The 18,403-nt window shown below is 49.8% G+C and overlaps 1 long non-coding RNA gene across 1 annotated transcript; it reads left to right on the plus strand.

Annotated features, from left to right (window-relative positions):
* Positions 1 to 37: 37 nt before the first annotated feature.
* Positions 38 to 16,448, plus strand: LOC133773305 (uncharacterized). The gene is made up of 3 exons (XR_009867930.1): positions 38 to 675; positions 8,143 to 8,283; positions 16,147 to 16,448. It is a non-coding gene; the product is annotated as an uncharacterized LOC133773305 (long non-coding RNA).
* The last annotated feature ends 1,955 nt before the right edge of the window (positions 16,449 to 18,403 follow it).

The following is an 18,403-nucleotide window of genomic DNA, read 5'->3' on the forward strand; positions in this document are numbered from 1 at the left end:
GCCGGCTGCGGCCGTGCGGCTGGCGCGTGCCCGAGTGCGCCCAGGCTGTAGGGGCAGTTCGCCGTGGTGAGAGCCCCGGCGCCACGTGGTCAGTGTGCTTGACAAAGGAAACTTTTTTGTTCCCCCAGTGTGCCTAAGAAAAGCCTGCGGGACGAGCGCCCGCTGCCTGTCTCCTGGCCTCCCTGCTTTTCCATCGCTTTCCGACTGACCCGTCTTCCTCGAGCCGTGCAGGTGCACGGGGCTGGCGCGGTAGGCACAGGCCGCCGGGTGGCCACGGGACGAGCAGGGGAGACCGGACCAGGGTCAGGCGTAAAGCGCTCAGGGTGCACCAATTGCCGCCCCCGCGCCAGGGCGGGGAGCGTACAGGCAGTGCCACGGGGAGGAGTTGGGCACCGCAGGTGGGGCGCACCTGCGCGCAGTTTTGCCGCTTGCACCGGAGGAGGGCTCGCCGAGCCCGCCGCGTGGCCTGGGCTTTCTCGGATGCTAGCTCTGAAAGGGCAAGACTGCCTTTGGAATCTCAGAAATCACAGGAATTCCGGACAGCTCGGATGCGTGTAGCCTGAAGTGCGGTCTGGCTGAGGGGCAGCATTTGCACGGCCCGGCCGGGGTTTGTCCTTGTGAACCGCCCGCCTGACTGCCTGGCAGACTGCAGTGCGACGGGAACACGAGTGTCAGGTGAGAACTGAGTGGCCCCCCTTACAGCATTCCGCTGTGTGTGACTTGGGGGTCTTTGCCCCTGAGGTAGCATTTGGATAATCTCTGAACACCAACATAGAAATAACTCCTAAATTTCTATTTTAAATGTGAGGTGACTGACTCAGAAGTCCCCAGATGTTCTTGGAATGTCATGAATATGGCTGGCTCTGCAATAAAAAATGTTACTCTCATCAATGCTTCCAGCATGCTATATTGAAGCTTGGGAACAGCGGGGCCCCATCCCCACCCCACGCGATAATTGACTGGGTTGGAGGGAGGCATTGCTTATGGAGCCACAAACTTCAGAAGAGAGTTTTTTTTTTTTGGGCGGGGGGTATATTATTCTGTATTTAATCACTGCTATATAGACTCAGTACACTAACCTGAATCCCACTGATTTCTTTCCTTTGTTAAAAAGATTTACTTTATTTATTTGAAAGGCAGAGTAGCACACAGGGAGAAAGAGCCAGAATCTTCCATCCTCTGGTTCACTGCAACATCCGGGGCTGAGCCAGGCTGAAGCCAGGAGCCTGGAATGCCGTCCAGCTCTCCCGTATGGGCAGCAGCAACCCAAGCACTTGGGCCGTCTTCCTCTGCTGCTTTCCCAGGTGCATTAACAGGGAGCTGGATCAGAAGAGGAGCAGCCAGGACTCCAATGTGGATGTTGATGTCACCAGCGGTGGCTTAACCCACTGCATCACAAAGCTGGCTCAAATTTTTATCCTTATTTGCTGTGGTTGATTTTTAAAGGTGTATTATTGAGATTTAAAAAGATGTATTCCTGGCTGGCGCAGCGGCTCAATAGGCTAATCCTCTGCCTGCGGTGCTGGCACACTGGGTTCTAGTCCTGGTCAGAGCGTTGGATTCTGTCCCGGTTGCTCCTCTTCCAGTCCAGCTCTCTGCTGTGGCCCGGGAAGGCAGTGGAGGATGGCCCAAGTGCTTGGGCCCTGCACCCACATGGGAGACCAGGAGGAAGCACCTGGCTCCTGGCTTCGGATCAGCGTGGTACGCCGGCAGCAGTGGCCATTGGGGGGGGGGGGGTGAACCAACGGCAAAAGGAAGACCTTTCTCTCTGTCTCTCTCTCTCACTGTCCACTCTGCCTGTCAAAAATAAAAATAAAAATAAAAAGATGTATTCCTGAAGTTTAATGAACACATCAGAGCTTGCTTTGAAATCCACATGGGAAGGGTTCTGTGGCATTAGAAACTTGGCCGTATGCTATTTTCACAGCAGTTTCAAATATAAATGTTGCTTTCATAAAAGGACAACCCTACTAAGTGTTTTGGATCAAATATATTGCCGGAGAAGTTTTCACAATCATGTTACGTGTGAGACAATGTGAGGACACTGGCCAAAGTGTGTAAAGCCCATGATGTGAACAGAGATAACTGAAAGAAACATTCTTCCAGATTATCAGAATGGATGCAACGAAATCGAATGGCTCTGACTTGGCTGGAATTAGGAACGTTTTACATATGTCCATCTAACTGTATCCTCTGGGGGGGGGGGGGTATAAAAATAGCCAAACTGCAAATATGTAAGAAAGGTGCTGTGTCCCCTCAAAATCCCTACTCAAGTGGTGGCATGAGGAGGTAGGGCTTTCGTGAGGCTTATGAAAGAAGGCCATTTGGTAGTAGTGGAGCACTCATTGGGACACCCCAAGCCATATCAGAATGTCTGGGTTTGAGTCCCAGCTCTGTACCCTATTCCAGCTTTCGTCTAACACCATGGGAGGCAGCACGTAATGGCTCAGATACTTGGAGAGAGAGGTGCTCAGAGGCGCCCATGTGGGAGACTCAAATTAAGTTCCCAGCTCCTGCCATCAGCCTGACTCAACCCTGGCTGATGCTGGCATATGAGGAATGAGCTAGTAAATGAGAGCTGTCAGTCTCTCTGCATCTCATTTTTTTTTTTAAAGATGTACTTATTTATTTGAGAGGCAGAGTTACAGACAGTGAGAGGAAGAAACAGAGAGAAAGGTCTTCCGTCCGTTGGTTCACTCCCCAAATGGCTGTAATGGTCGGAGCTGCGCCAATCCGAAACCAGGAGCCAGGAGCTTCTTCCTGGTCTCCCACGTGGGTGCAGGGGCCCAAGCACTTGGGCCATCCTCCACCACTTTCTCAGGCCATAGCAGAGAGCTGGACTGGAAGTGGAGCAGCGGGGACCAGAACCGACGCCCATATGGGATGCTGGCGCCACAAGTGGAGGATTAACCTATTGTGCCACAGCGCCAGCCCCTGTCTCTCTGCATTTCAAATTAAAAAAGGCCCAAGGAACCTTATTTGCCTCTTCTATCACAACAAGATATAGCAAAGAGTTACCATCTATGAGTCAGACAAAAAGCCTTCACCAGATACCCAGTCTACTGGGCCTTAATCTTGGACTTTGCAGCCTCCAGAACTCTAAGAAATAAAGTCCTGTTATTTATAAGTCCCCCAATTTGTTACATTTTGTTATAGCAGCTCAAATGACCAAGATGTAAAGTAAAATGGTAGGAGATGCCTTTAGTGCTAAGCACCTATCTTAGCCTGTTTGGGTTACTCTAACAAAGTGCCATAGACTGGGTGAATTAAATAGCACACTTTTATTTCTCATAGTTCTGGAATCTGTAAGTCCAACCAGCATGGTCAGGTCCTGTGAGGCCCTCTTGTGGGCTACAGGCTATGGGCTTCCTGTTGCATCTTCACCAGGGAGAAAGAATGGAAATGAAGCCAGCTCTCTCATACTTTATGTTCTTAAAAAAATATTTATTTATTTTATTTGAAAGCCAGAGTTGCAGGGGGGGGGGGGGAAATAGATTGAGAGGTTTTTTTTTTTTAATATTTATTTATTTGACAGGTAGAGTTACAGACAGACAGAAGGAGAGACAGAAAGGTCTTCCCTCCAATAGTTCACTCCCTAGATGGCCGCAACTGCTGGAGCTGGACTAATCCAAAGCCAGGAGCCAGAAGCTTCTTCCAGGTCTCCCACATCGGTGCAGGGGCCTGAGGACTTGGACCATGTTTCACTGCTTTCCCAAGCCATCAGCAGAGAGCTGGATCAGGAGTAGAGCAGCTGGGACTTGAACTGCACACATTTGGGACGCTGGCGCTGCAGGCGAATGCTTAACCTACCGCATCATAGTGCCAGCACTTCTCTCGTGACTCTTACAAGGTGTTAATCCCATTCCTGAGCCTCCACCCTCAAGACCGCATCTAGTCCTAACCACCTCCCTAGACCTCACCTCCTTCTACCAACACCGTGGGGTGTGGGTTTCAACATGGGAATTTAGGGGGCACACAGTCACTCCTAACCGCGTCTTCTGAAGCAGGAACTTGAACAGAGGCAGCCTACCTGGTCTTTCAGGGTGAAAGAGCCAGCAGGCTCTGTTCACAAGATGAAGAGATGCGCATGGCCCCTGACGGATAGAAATGTCTTCAAACCTTGCCGTTGGTGCCAACAGCGCTCCAGTGTTCAGGAGCGTTTCACTGAGGCATTTGCTACTTTATGTTAAGCACTGTGGGGAGACATGAAAAGCTGGTGAGGGGGCCTGTGCTGTGGTGCAGGCAGGTAAAGCCACCGCCTACAGTGCCATCATCCCAGTGGGTACCAGTTCAAGTACGAGCTGCTCCACTTCCCATCCAGCTCCCTGCTAATGGGCCTGGGCAATAGCAGATGATGGTCCAAATGCTTAGGTCTCTGCTGCTGATGTGGGAGACCCTAATGGAGTTCCAGGCTCCTGGCTTCGGCCTGGCCCAGCCCCAGCTGTTGTGTCCATTCGGAGAGTGAACCAGTGGTTGGAAAATGGATCTCTCCTCTCTCTCTCTCTGTGTGTGTGTGTGTGTGTCTCTCTCTCTTGCTCTGTAATTTTGCCTTTCAAATAAATCTTTTTTTTAAAAAAAGATGTGAGAACAGGGTTATTTCTGTTGACTCATTGATAAGGGATGATCAATTTTCTATTTTTCAAAATATATATATGTATTTATTTGAAAGGAAGAGTTACAGAGAGGGCAAGAGAAAGAGAGATCTTCCATTCGCTGATTCAGTCCTCAAATGGCTACAACAGCTAGCGCTGGTCCAAGCTAAATCCTGGAGCCAGGGACTCCATCCAGGTTTCCCACATGACTAACAGAGGCCCAAGTATCTGGGCCTTCTTCCACTGCTTTCCTGGGCTCATCATTAGGGAGCTGAATTAGAAGTGGAGCAGCCAGCACGGTAATCGATGCTCATACGGGATTGCCACTGCCATTGCAGGTGTTGGCTTAACTCGCTGTGCCACAAGCCAGCCCTGGATGATCCATCTTCTACGAGAGGGCCTTAACCACACTCCTTGTAGTTTGTGGGAGCCGTCCTGAGTTTTGTATGCTGTTAGTTCCCGGAATGCTTTTCTTAGAAATCAGCAAGATATGGGGCCGGTGCTGTGGTGCAGTGGGTTAAAACCTTGGCCTGAAGTGCCGACATATATGGGCGCCAGTTCTAGTTCCGGATGCTCCTCTTCTGATCCAGCTCTCTGCTGTGCCCTGGGAGGGCAGTAGAAGATGGCCCAGGTTCTTGAGCCCCTGTGCCTGTGTGGGAGACTCGGAAGAACTCCTGGCTCTTGGCTTCAGATCGACGCAGCTCCGGTCGTTGCGGCCATCTGGGGAGTGAACCAGCAGATAGAAGACCTCTCTCTCTCTCTCTGTCTGTTCCTCTCTCTGTAACTCTGTCTTTCAAATAAATAAAATAAATCTTAAAAAAAAAAAAAAGAAATCAGCGATATGTAGCAACAAGTGCTTTAACCAAAGCTCAGGCTGCCTCTGGTGCCTGAGGTGTGGATTTCTTCCTTTGCAAGTGCCATGTCACATACTGTTTTGGGAAGTGTCCTTGAGTCCCCACTGCAATGCAAATTCCCCAGCAGGGAGATCTGTCTCGTGTATCCCGATTCAGAGTAAGAGCTCAGGGACTGTTTGCTGAGTGAATTTTGAATGAATGAAAGAGTGTTGTGTAGTTTGCATTATTAATCTCCTCTTTACTGATAAGGACACAAAGCATCAAAGGAGAAGATGCACCTGCAGTTGTCCCCGCCACCCCTCATAGTTTATCTTGAGATTGAGAGCACAGAATAGGGGTTTCTTCGTTGACTCCTTCCCATTAAATCAATGGTTCTAAGGCTAATCACTGAGTATAACAATAATTTTAAAAACTGGGTTTATTGGTACAATTCATGAAAGCTGCCCAGTTACTCAGTGAGCAAACACAGTGCTAATTTTTCCAGTATAATAACTGAATACCCAAGGTGATGACCAACATTTCCATTGCATATCTGACATCCTGGCTAACAATCATTGCCCTGGAACTACTTTATTTAAAAATTTATTTAAAGGGGCTGGCACCGTGGCGCAGTAGGTTAGTCCTCTGCCTGTTTTGGCATCCCATATGAGCACCGGTTCTAGTCCCGGCTACTCCTCTTCCAGTCCAGCTCTCTGCTGTGGCCTGGGAAAGCAGTAGAAGATGGCCCTAGTGCTTGGGCCCCTGCACCCATGTGGGAGACCAGGAAGAAGCACTTGGCTCCTGGCTTCGGATTGGCGCAGCTCCGGCCATTGCGGCAATTTGGAGAGTGAACCAACGGACGGAAGACCTTTCTCTCTGTCTCTCCCTCTCACTGTCTGCAACTCTATCTCTCAAATAAATAAATAAAGTCTTAAAAAATTTATTTAAAAATTCTAATGAGAGGTGGTTTTTAATCTGGTGGCTAAAATGCCGATTAGGACACCACATTGGAGTACCTGGGTTCATTCGTTACCTGGCTCTGGCCCTGGCTCCTGACTGTAGCTTTCTCCTAGCAGACCCTGGGTTTATCTGTCTAAGGTAGCTATTGTAGGACCCCTTGATTAGTGCTCATGTGAGTGAGTTAGAAAAGCGAGCCCAGCCTCCAATTGCTGACTTCCTGTTTGGCCCTGTGATCTGTCCCCTCCAGCACACACTCCTGCCATTGTGACGCGTCTGCCATGAGGTCCTCACCAGAGCTGGAACCAATCCCTTGAACCTCCAAAAGTGTGGGCTAACTACACCTCTTTTCATTATAAAGTAGCCTGCCTTGGGCAGTGAGAAACAGACTACATACCTCCTGGCGCTCAGCCACTTTCCCACTAGGTGACACTGAACAGATTGCGTAGCCTACTGACCCAGAGCAGAGGCTGCGACAGGGCTTGGATGGGCGCAGTTCATTTGGGAAGTGACCTCTGGAAGGTGGAATGAGGGAACGGGAAGCAAGAAGAACCAGTTGTGTGTTACTGAGCCAGTGACCACTGAGAGAGCAACTGGGGGCCCACCGTGCCGGTACTCTTTGGGAACCAGGCTGTAACACCTCACAACCGTCCCTCCTAAGGAAGTGGGGAGGGCAGGACCTTCATCTGTAGGCTCACGCCAATCCCCAAGCGTGGATGTTGCCCTGGGGTAACTCTGGGAGGCCTCAGGGCTGACGAGACTCAGAGGCCTTTGGGAAAGTCCTGAGACAATGACGTAGGGTGCACTTGAAGTCGGGTGCTCTCATCACGTGGGCCAGGGGGACAAAGTGTGGCTCACCAGAAGCTCCTAAATGCTGGTCCACGCCTCAGTTCTTCATCCTTCAGTTCGGGGTAACTCCCACTTTTTGCGGGCACTGCATCAAAGGAGAGCAAGAGGTGACGTGTGTGGCAGCCCCACCCTTCAGCACACACCCTGGAGACCCCAGCCACTCTGACTTCCTGCCTACATGACACTCACCCATGCTGTATTTTCATATCTACCTGCATATAAGATCCCTTGGTGTTTATGCTGGCTACTTCAGGTCCTTTATCTTCTTAGCTGAAGGCAGCGTTCCCTTCTTGTTTTCTCTTCACCCATCTCAAAGTGCCTGCCACACAGCTGAGTGCCAAGTAGTTCTTAGCACAAATGTCTGTCGAATGAATTTGCTATCCCAAACAAACAAGTTGTGAGCCCACTCTCCTCCATGGACATACCCTGTGAGGTAAGAGAAACACCACAGGGCATGCCTTCTAATTCTGCTTTGCAGAGCCGAGGGACCCATGGGGGTTCCTGAGCTGATGCTAACGCTGAAGTTCCAGACGCTGCGGAAGGGGGTCCTCCGGCCTCCTGGGCCCCGCACGGAAGTCTGCGGGACAGCCAGCCTTCCTTGCACGTGTTTTCAACATAGATGCAGGCGAGGCTCCCCGAGGACGGTGATGGATGCCCACATCTGTTACTGGGTATTCCAGATGCTGCCTGAACAAGTTGTTCTCTGCCCTCCCCCCAACACACACACCGTAGAGAATGGGAGATGGGCAAGAGGGCAGCTGTCTCTTTAGGAGAATCCTTGTGTGATTGGAGGGCAGTGTTCATGGCCAAGGTAGAGGAGGGATAAGGTGGGAAAGGGAAGACAAGAAGATGATTTTGTAAATCTACTTTTAGCAAAAGCTGAGTAGTTGGGGTTGTCTTTTGAATGGCAGGGAGAGTCTTCCTGAGTTGTCACGGTCTGTCACCAAGTCCAGCAAGTTTGTGGTGTGCGGCGTCCACAGTCTAAAGAGAATCCTCTGGGCATAGCCACGTGAGCCATGTGAGGCGCTCTGCCTGCATCATACCTAGCAAAGGTAATCCGTGTAACTGCTCTGTGACAAATGCTAAACCTTCTAAGAAATAGCACAATGACACCTTCCACCTGCCTGAAGTTTTGCATTTAAAAAGTCTTTATGATTTTTTTTTAGCCCTCTATAAAATGACCAGGAGCCTTTTCAGGTTTGGGGGAAAATGAATTTGAAAGATTACTTTACTTTGATGCAGAACATTTTCAAGCATGTGCATTTTTTTGTAATCTGCATTTATCACGAACTTTTTTGAAGACTCCACATTTCCATGATTTCAGAAACTTTTTGAAACAAAATAAACATCCTTTAAATCCATTTCCCACAAACTTCTTAGGTACCCTCATATAAATAGCTCTGGGAAATAGATGTTGATTCTTTCTTCTCCTTCAGCTGGGATTCCCATCCCATCATCACTAATGACAGTCACTCAATCCTTAAGACAGCTCAGATGTGCCCTCCTCCAGGAAGTCCCTGTGTGTACCCAGAAGATCTCTCCCCTGGAGACAGAAAGGAGAGATTGCTCATCTCCTTCATAGTCTGATCTGGAAAGAATAATGCCAACACCTTGACATTATGCATGTAGAAACAGTTTCAAATTGATATAAATCTTGGGTTTAATACGAGTGTGCCTGAATATATTTAAAGAGATGGAAGAAGAGGGAGATAAAAATGATCAATGGATAGGAGGGTATAAACATACGTGGCAATGATTTATTGAGAACTAGAAGGAAATCTTCTCTCTCCTCTTCTGAACTATCCATTCTAAACACTCCCAGATGTGAAAGGCCTTTCCCTCATCCTATTCCATCTCTTCTGGCTACCCTGACATTTGTTAAATGGGTTTCGGGGCCCTGGCTTGCGAATGCCGCCACTTTGAAATCCATAGATGGCCATCCCCAGCTCCCTTGGCGAGTATCCTGGAATCCACCAGACCCATCAGCTTGACAGGAGCCTCCAGCCTGTTCTGTTACCTCTTTCATCATTTGCCAAAGCTCAGGGACTTGGTTAAAACCGAAGGTCACTGAAAAGACTGACGCGGATCAGATAGTTCCTCTGCTTGGATTTGCTTTATGTCCTTGAATCCCATTAACCTGAAATACTGTGAGAATACCAAGATGTTGTGACACATGGAGGCAAATACGGAAAAGTTGCCTATTACGAGTCTGCAAGATGGGAACTAAGAGAGGATAGCCTGGGCTTCCTGACCTCTCCCTGCCTTTGAGTAGATGAAAGCCACGGCTGAGTGGACGGGGGAGGGAATCTTGCCAATGGCTTGGATCCTAAAAGTGAAGCTGTAATCCAGCTCATGGCTTCATTCTGTTATTCAGGTCGAGGGACAAGCTGTGTGCAATGGTCTTCAAAATATCCCTTGTCCTTTTCTTTTGCATTGCCACCACTCCAGGTCTTACGGTCCAATGGGGCGTGCCTGGCCTTCCCCGCTTCAGGGTGCTCGCTCTAAAATCACCCTGCCTCCCTGCGTCAGTCTCTTTCTCCTTTACAAGTCCTCCACTTGGGAGTCTTCCTTTTAGTTATCACTTTAGGCTTCAGCTCTCTCTGACCTTGACTGGCCATCGCCAGTGACTCACATCCTCAAGCCTCAGGCAGGCACTTCCATCCTTGTTCCAACCTCTGTGTCTTGTCTCACCTCAGTGCATTCGGTTAGAAAGCCCTTCTGCCCCAGGTCCACCTGTCCAAATTCCACTGATTCCTGAGCCGACTTCACTGTGTTCCCTCTCCTCGATGCTCTAGTCCCTGTTGCTTCCGCGGGCCCCGGCGCCACAGGAAGCAGACCGTGGGCACTCACTACTGCATAGAACAGTGGTCACGGAGCTCCAGCAACAGCAGAGGGGCTCCGAGGAGGCCACAGGGACTACACAGTGCCCACCCATGAGCAAGCAGTCCTGAGAGAGCCTCCTGGCCTGGCCTCCTCTTCCCCCTTTCCTTGCTGGGCTGCTGCCCATGGCTGCTGTCACCTTCCCCGAGCCAAAGTGAACCCCACCTTCCCCGAGCCAGAGTGAACCCCAGCCACTGGGCACTTCTGTCAGTCTTTTGAACGATTATTGAACTAAAAAACCCCAGTGATATGGAGGGCTCAGATTAAACCATTTTGGAAACATCATAAATTAAAGACCAGAGAGGTTAAGAAAGTTACATGTTAGAATTATTCATTATGTTTCTACATCAACAAACAATAGCTTGTTTGAAAACTCCCCCTCCATGTTAAATCAGAGGCAGAAAAGGCACAAGTTAAACCCTTCGTGTATCAATGTGTTGCAGGGCAGGGGAACCAAGGCACTTTCCAAGGTTAGTCTGGTCTATTTAATAGAAACCTTCATCTAGGAAGCTCTAAGTGCTTTAGACCCATTAGTACCTGGACCTAGTAACATCACTGCCTCCTTCGCTTCCTTCTCTATGACGCTCTGCCTCACCCCCTCCACCCCTTTTGGATGGGTAACTGGCCTCAAATCCCTCTGCTGTCTTCCTGCTCACATGATATTCATAGAAACTCAAAAACCTCAGCCAAAACCACAACCACTTCCCCCTACTTCTCGCCCCCAGCCTGGCACATACGTCAGAGGGATCCTGGCTGTCCACTGCTTTTTTCCAGCTAAAGTGTCTTAAGAATGACAACTGGCCTCTCTGTTTAGCTGAGTGCTTTTTAAAAATTTTTAAAAATATTTTATTTATTTATTTGAGAGAGAGGGAGTTAGAGAAAGGGAGAGATTGAGAGAGAAGTCTTCCATCCACTGGTTCACTCCCCAAATGGCCGCAACAGCCAGAGCTGAGCTGCTCTGAAGCCAGGAGCCTCCTCTGGGTCTCCCACACGAATGCAGGGGCCCAAACACCTGGGCCGTCTTCCAGTATTTTGCCAGGCCATCACAAGGGAGCTGGATCAGAAGAGGAGCAGCTGGGACACAAACCAGCATCCATATGGGATGCCAAGCCGCAGGTGGAGGCTTCACCTACTATGCCATAGCGCCGCCCCCTAGCTGAGTGCTTATATAGCTTCTCCTCCATGGAGCAAATGTGTCTCAGCCTCTCAACAATGGAGGAGAGGTTTCTGGAGTGAGACTCCCCAAATTTAAATCCTGGCACCACTGTTTGTGCCCTGTGGTTCCAACACCTTACCTCCTGTGCCTCAGTTTCTACATCTGTAAAGTGGGGATAACTATTCTGAATAGACTACTTCAGAAGGCTTTTATTAGAGTTAAGAGACAAACCATTCATACTTAAAAGAGTGTCTGGCACAGGCCAAGCAAGCAAAGCCATTGGAACCTCAAAAATTAAATCCTACCACCAGAACAGGCGGGATTCAGCTAGGCTGGGCAGCTGTGTGGACACAAGAAAGGCTGTCTTAGAGACGGACCTCCCAGGGGTCTGGGAAGTGGCAACCCCACTCTGGCAACCCTGGGAGTGCCAGGTTTCAAGGAAGATCTGAGCCAGCTGTGTGAGGAGGAGGACTAGCAGCCCAGGAGAACAGTTAGAAGGGAGACACCTATGAGGAGGGTAAGAACCAGCGCAGCCCAGAGCAGCAGGGAGCAGAGAGCAAAGGATGAGCACCTGGTGAGGTGGCAATGGGCGCACCGAGGCTGCCTGGTTCCAAGGAGGCTGTGTAGGAAGCCACCCAGCCTTGCCCCAGGAGAACTGCTACTGCCCAGGATTCCTATGGTCCTAGCACTGTAAGCACGAGAGATGGCAGGCAGAGAGGCCCTTGGTAGCACCTTGCCCTGTGGCCTTGATATCTTCCCCCCAGACCAGCAATGTCCTTCTTAGTCCTGGAAGGTGAGAGAGAGGAAGATCCTCTGGGCTGCCTGGGGCTTCGCTGGGGCACCCCTGCAGGCTCAGGAAGCTGGCCCAGCAGGTTGGATGCCAGCCATGGACACTGCAGCCTGGTGTGCAGATGGGTGCAGGGGCAGCACTGAGCCACTCTAGGAGGGCCAGGTGGCTGCTTCTTAGGAAGGGCCAGAGCTGCCCCTCTGTCTCCGGGCTGCATCCTCCCCCATGCCTAGGCTCCTTCTCAGCATGCAGCAAAACACTGGGGGACAGGTGCCATGGTGCAGCAGGTTAAGCTGCTGCTTGGGATACCGGCATTCCGTATCAGAGTGCCTGGTTCGAGTCCTGGCTACTCCACTTCCAGTCCAGCTTCCCGCTAATGCACATTCTAGGAGGTAAGCAGGTTGAGCCCCTGGCACTTACGTGGGAAACCTGGATGTTCCTGGCTCCTGGCTTCAGCCTGCTCCAGCCCTGGCTGCTGCAAACATTTGGGGAGTGAACCAGTAGATAGAAAAATTGAGATTCTCTCTCTCTCAAATAAGTAAAGAATAAATAAAGATAAATATTTTAAAAAGCAAGCAAGCACTGGGGCTGCCTGCCTGGGAAGAAGCTGCTGTCAGTCCTTTGCCGTTCCCCTGTGCAGGGAGTGCTTCCCACCTGTTCCCTCGGAGGAGGAGTGGACTCCTGCCTCGTTGCCCCATTTTCTCACCACCTCCAGCCTTCTGCCATCTCCTCCTGCCTTCTGTCCCCATAATCTGAGGCCCTCCTTCAACAGCCCCCACATGGCGTACTCTGCCTTTTAATTGCCATGCTTAGGACCTGCCACAGTGCCACCCTCCTGAGCCCCTCTGCTCAATGAGATGCTGCAGGCCAGGGCCCTAGGCCTCTGGGGGAGACTCTAACCTCTCAGGCTTCCGTGGCCGTCTGGATTTGTCTACTTCTCTCACCATGCCTTTGGTACCCTTTATTTTATTTTACGTTTGATTGACGTATCATAATGGTACAAACTTGTGAGCCTCCTGTGGTTTGTCATTCTTCACCCTCCCTGCCTCATAACGACCGATGGCTGTCACTGCCTCCTTCCCGCGCTGCCCGGATGCGCCCCTGGGGGTTCTCCGGGAGAGTACGTGCCGTTTCCAGGGCTGCATTTCCACCAGGCCTCTGCACACTGCTGATTTTGCAGGCCTGGGAACCACACATTGAGTAATGAGGTCCTGAAATGAGCTTCACACAGAAATCTGAGTTCTCTGTCTCAGAAAGTGAGGGGCACGTGGGATTTGCCTGCAGCAGGAGACCGTCTGGGAGGGAGGACAGTGGGGCTGCCCTCAGCCTGTGCAATGTGGTGCAGCACCCAGCCTGCTTTCCTGCTTCCCACCCTTCAGTTCAGCCAAATGGGCTGCACACACAGCTGGTCCCTCCCACCCTTGTGGGGCCAGAACAAGAATACAAATGGAGAGCCACATACCCTATTCACAGGTGGAAACACCTGAAAGTTATACACCAAAGGAGCAAATTATCAAAACATGTATATTATATCCACTTCACTTGAAAAGTCCACTCTCATAAAGGCTAGAAGGCCAAGCTTGAATTCAGAAGTTTTGGGGGCTGGCATTGTGATGCAGTGTGTTAACTGTTGCTTCGGACACCAGCATCCCATATCAGAGCGCTGGTTCAAGTCCCACCTGCTCCATTTCTGATCCAGCTCTTTGCTAAGGTACCTGGGAAGCATAAGATGGTCCAAGTACTTGGGACCCTGCCACCCATGTGGGAGACCAGGATGGAGTTCCTGGCTCCTGGTTTCTGCTTGGATTAGACCTGGCTGTTGTAGCAGTTTAGGGAGTTAGCCAACAGAAGGAAGGTCTTCTTTCTCTTTCTCTCTCCCTTTCAAATAAAAATAGATCTTTTTAAAAGATTTATTTCATTTATTTGAAAGACAGAGTTACAGAGAGAATAGACAGAGAGAGAGGTCTTCCATCCACTGGTTCACTCCCCAATTGGCTGCAACAGCCAGAGCTGCACCAATCTGAAGCCAGGAGCCAGGAGCTTCGGGGTCTCCCACGTGGGTGCAGGGGCCCAAGGACTTGGGCCATCTTCTACTGCTTTCCCAGGCCACTGCAGAGAGCTGGATCGGAAGAGGAGCAGCCGGGACTAGAACTGACTCCCATATGGGATGCCAGTGCTTCAGGCCAGGGCTTTAACCTGCTGTGCCACAGTGCTAGTCTCATAAATAAATCTTTTTTAAAATGTTTTGGACTCCTTGGAGTTCCACATGAATTGGGGGTATTGGGAGTACACCCCAGGTTCCTTCTCTTCCCACCCAGCTGTGACTGGCACTGTGAGGGCCTCAGTGGACACACCCTCTGTTTGGGGGCTTTTAGACACTGGAAGAAAGGCCCTTAGCTTGTACTATACGTCCCTCTCTCCCAGGAGGTGGCCCTGGCCAGTTTCACACCAAGAGATTCTGTCTCCCTGATAACAGGCCAGGGCTCAGCCAAGTACTTTACCCAGGAACTGGAAACCCTGAGGGAAAGACAGCTCAATCTCTAGGCAGCAGGGATTCAAAAAGAGCCCTGTTCTTATTTCTTTATTTTTATTTGACAGATAGAGTTAGACAGTGAGAGAGAGACAGAGAGAAAGGTCTTCCTTCCATTGGTTCACTCCCCAAATGGCCGCTACGGTCGGCACTGCGCTGATCCGAAGCCAGGAGCCAGGTGCTTCTCCTGGTCTCCCATGCGGGTGCAGGGGCCCAAGCACTTGGGCCATCCTCCACTGCACTCCCGGGCCACAGCAGAGAGCTGCAAGAGGAGCAACTGGGACTAGAACCCAGTGCCCATATGGGATGCCAGCGCCACAGGTGGAGGATTAACCAAGTGAGCCACAGTGCCGGCCCCCGAGTCCTGTTCTTTTAAAACATGACTGAAAGAGATCCCAGCCTCCTGACTTCTCTAGAGCCCTCGCTGCCTTATCTTTGCCTGCGGCCAGGCTGCACGAAAGGCAGGGGGCAGGCTCCCTTGCTGCAGGAAATTCTCCCCTTTTGTCTACCTGGGCTTGGAAAGGTTTCAATGCAAAATATAATAATAAAGAGGTAAACATTTTTAAGGATTTTTGAGGCAGACTGCCAAGTTTCCTTCCTGAGGAAGCACTTCTGCACCACGCAAATGTCTTGACTTTTAGACAGAGGATCCTCACTGGGTGTAGTTCTTGCTCCAGGAGAGTCCATTGTTTGATTCTGCGTGCCGCCAAAGGCAGAGGCATGAGCACAGCCATTTGCTGTGTGTTACAGCAGAGCCGTAACGTGCACTTTGCAGGGGTGGGTGCATGCTGTAATCAGAGTTGACGTGTGTAGGCACACGAGTGGAGTACAAGTGGAATTTTCCTTTTGAGAGGCTGAGGCTACAGTAATTTTCCTAATTTCAAACAGAGAACTGTTCCTGTAAATTGCAGTAATCCAAGCCCATCTGCAAGGAGGCGGTAGACTTCGGGCTCTGATGCCATCATCTAAAGCCATTTTAGTAACTTAATGTTCACTCCTTACTTTCTACTAAGTGGTCTCTCCAAAACAGGAAACAAGAAAGCTTTAGGAGCTTCCTGTAGGGGGTTGATCTGCTGTCCAAAGTTGGTGGATGTATTTCTCTGGCTCGTTTATAATGCTTCCATAACCAGGTATAAAATAACATAAGCAGACAATTTTTACTACTTCAAGGGAAAGCCAGGAAGCTGACGCTACTGGGCTAGAGTGCTGGCTTCCCACTTGCCCATGTCCTTCGGCACAAACTGCCTTGATCATATCTCAGCCAGAGGACCTGGTCAGGCCAGATCTTATCTCAACACCTGTCTGTGGACCACAAGGACCACATTGAGGAAACAAGCCTTGGTGCCTGACATCAGAGACCTGCAACTGTTTAGTGATTTCACCATACTGGCAGCCCACTTCCTTTAACCCTTTTTTAAGCCCCCCAAACACCCTCATCTAGCACAGTGGTGGACCTTGAGACCCTGATGTCTGCTACCCTCTTGTCTATGGACACCTTAAATGTTCTCTTTCCTTCACTCTGAGACATTGTCCTCGTTATTTTGATTTGGCACCTGGGACAGAAACCAGGCTTTCGGTCACACTCCAACACCAGACGAACAAAGAGAAATTAAGACGTGCAGCGTCTGTGGGAACATGGCCCGAATCAGCTGTCTGTGCTGAGGGAGAGCTCACTTTTGCTCTGCATGAATTGTACTACCAAGCCACTTTCGGAAAAGAATTTCTGGGATGTCATTACCTGTGATACTGCTCACTCTTCACTCCATCATAATGATTCATCGCCTCTCCAGTTGTTGAAATTGGTAAAGACCTGAGCTCTGGAGTCAGACTGCTGAGGTTCAAAGCTCATGTTTTGGCAGTGTGAGCTTAGGTAAGTTTCTTATGTTTCCTTCCATCCACTTTTCTGTAAGTGCTGTTTTATTATACATACTCCATGCCTCACATGAGGATTAATTGAGATGACACAAGTGCTCATCACAGTTCATGGCAAAGAGTAAATGCTCCACCACTATGGGCTACTTTTTTTTTTTTTATTACTATTATCTTTTTTTTTTTTTTTTTTTAAAGTCGGCCATGAGTGGGGAGAGCTTATGTCCTTGACTCAGTGCCTGGCACTTACAGTGAGTTCTCAATAAATGTTTGTTGGCTGAATGAATGGTTGAGAGGCATGAATGACTGAGCAGACAGACTCATGTCATCAGTGCCCTAAATCCCATCTTGTTCCTGTTCTTTGTATTGGAAAGACGCTTGTAACATTAGGAAAGGCATATAAAGAAAGATTTTCATACCGTATGCTCTTTCTCATCTTTGCTATGTAGACATGTTTCTTGTCTACTATGTGATGGCCTAATAGTCATTTTGCCACTGTCACCAACATATTTTTCCTTAGCCCAAATAAATAACTATCTAAATTTATGCTTAAGAAAATAGACTAAGTGATGAGGTATAGGGCTGAAGCTACTGGGTCTAGGCTCAGGATCTGTTTTCTAATGATGCAAATTGCCTCAGATATAGCTACTCATGAAAGAAAGTCATTTCAGCTCATGGTGTTGGAGGCTCACAGTGGCCTGGCGTCTCATGAGGCTGGAGGCTGGCAGTGGCAGAGTGTGAGTGGAGAAATGACCATGAGATGAGCCAGGATGCAGGCACAGAACCCGGCTTTTCTAAGCGACTCTCCCAAGAAATACACTCTGAGGGTTTGTCTCAGTGACCTAATGGCTTCCCACTGGGCCCATCTTCCAGACACCACAATTGAATCATCTCCACCTTACTCCACTAACCATTAGATAAGACTTTGGAGGCCAGGCCTTCTATGCAGAGGCCTATGGGAGGACATTTAAGCTAACATCTGAACTATAGCAATATTTTAAAAGTTTGGTAAAATTCAGCAGTGAAATCATCAATCCTCGGATTTTTCTTGCTGGGAGACTTTTTTTTTTTTTTTTTAAACAGGCAGAGTTAGACAGTGAGAGAGAGACAGAGAGAAAGGTCTTCCTTTGCCGTTGGTTGGTTCACCCCTCAAATGGCTGCCATGGCCGGCCCGCTGCTCCGATCCAAAGCCAGGAGCCAGATGCTTCCTCCTGGTCTCTCATGCGGGTGCAGGGCCCAAGCACTTGGGCCATCCTCCACTGCCTTCCCAGGCCACAGCAGAGAGCTGGCCTGGAAGAGGGGCAATTGGGACAGGATCCGGCATCCCAACCGGGACTAGAACCCAGGGTGCCGGCGCCGCAGGCGGAAGATTAGCCAAGTGAGCCGCGGCGCCAACCAACTGGGAGACTTTTTATTACAAGTCCAAACTCATTATTCATTATTGGTCAACTCAAGTTTTCATGCTTCAGTTTTGGTAAGATAAATGTCTGAAATTTATCCATTTCTTCTAGGTTTTGAAATTTGTTGTCATAGGAGTATAGTTTTTCATAATGGCTCCTAATGACACTTTATATTTCTGTGTCAGTTATAACTCCAATGGAAGTTATAACTTCCATTTTTTTTTCTTTTTGACAGGCAGAGTTAGAGAGAGAGAGAGAGAGAGAGAGAGAGAGAGAGAGAAAGGTCTTCCTTTTCCATTGGTTCACCCTCAATGGCTGCTGAGGCTGGTGCGCTGCGGCCGGCACACCGCGCTGATCCAAAGCCAGGAGCCAGGAGCTTCCTCCTGGTCTCCCATGCGGGTGCAGGGCCCAAGGACTTGGGCCATCCTCCACTGCACTCCCGGGCCACAGCAGAGAGCTGGCCTGGAAGAGGAGCAACTGGGATAGAATCCGGCACCCCGACTGGGACTAGAACCTGGGGTGCCGGCGCCGCAGGTGGAGGATTAGCCTA

Source organism: Lepus europaeus, chromosome 14, assembly GCF_033115175.1.
Source record: "Lepus europaeus isolate LE1 chromosome 14, mLepTim1.pri, whole genome shotgun sequence".
NCBI lineage: Eukaryota > Metazoa > Chordata > Mammalia > Lagomorpha > Leporidae > Lepus > Lepus europaeus.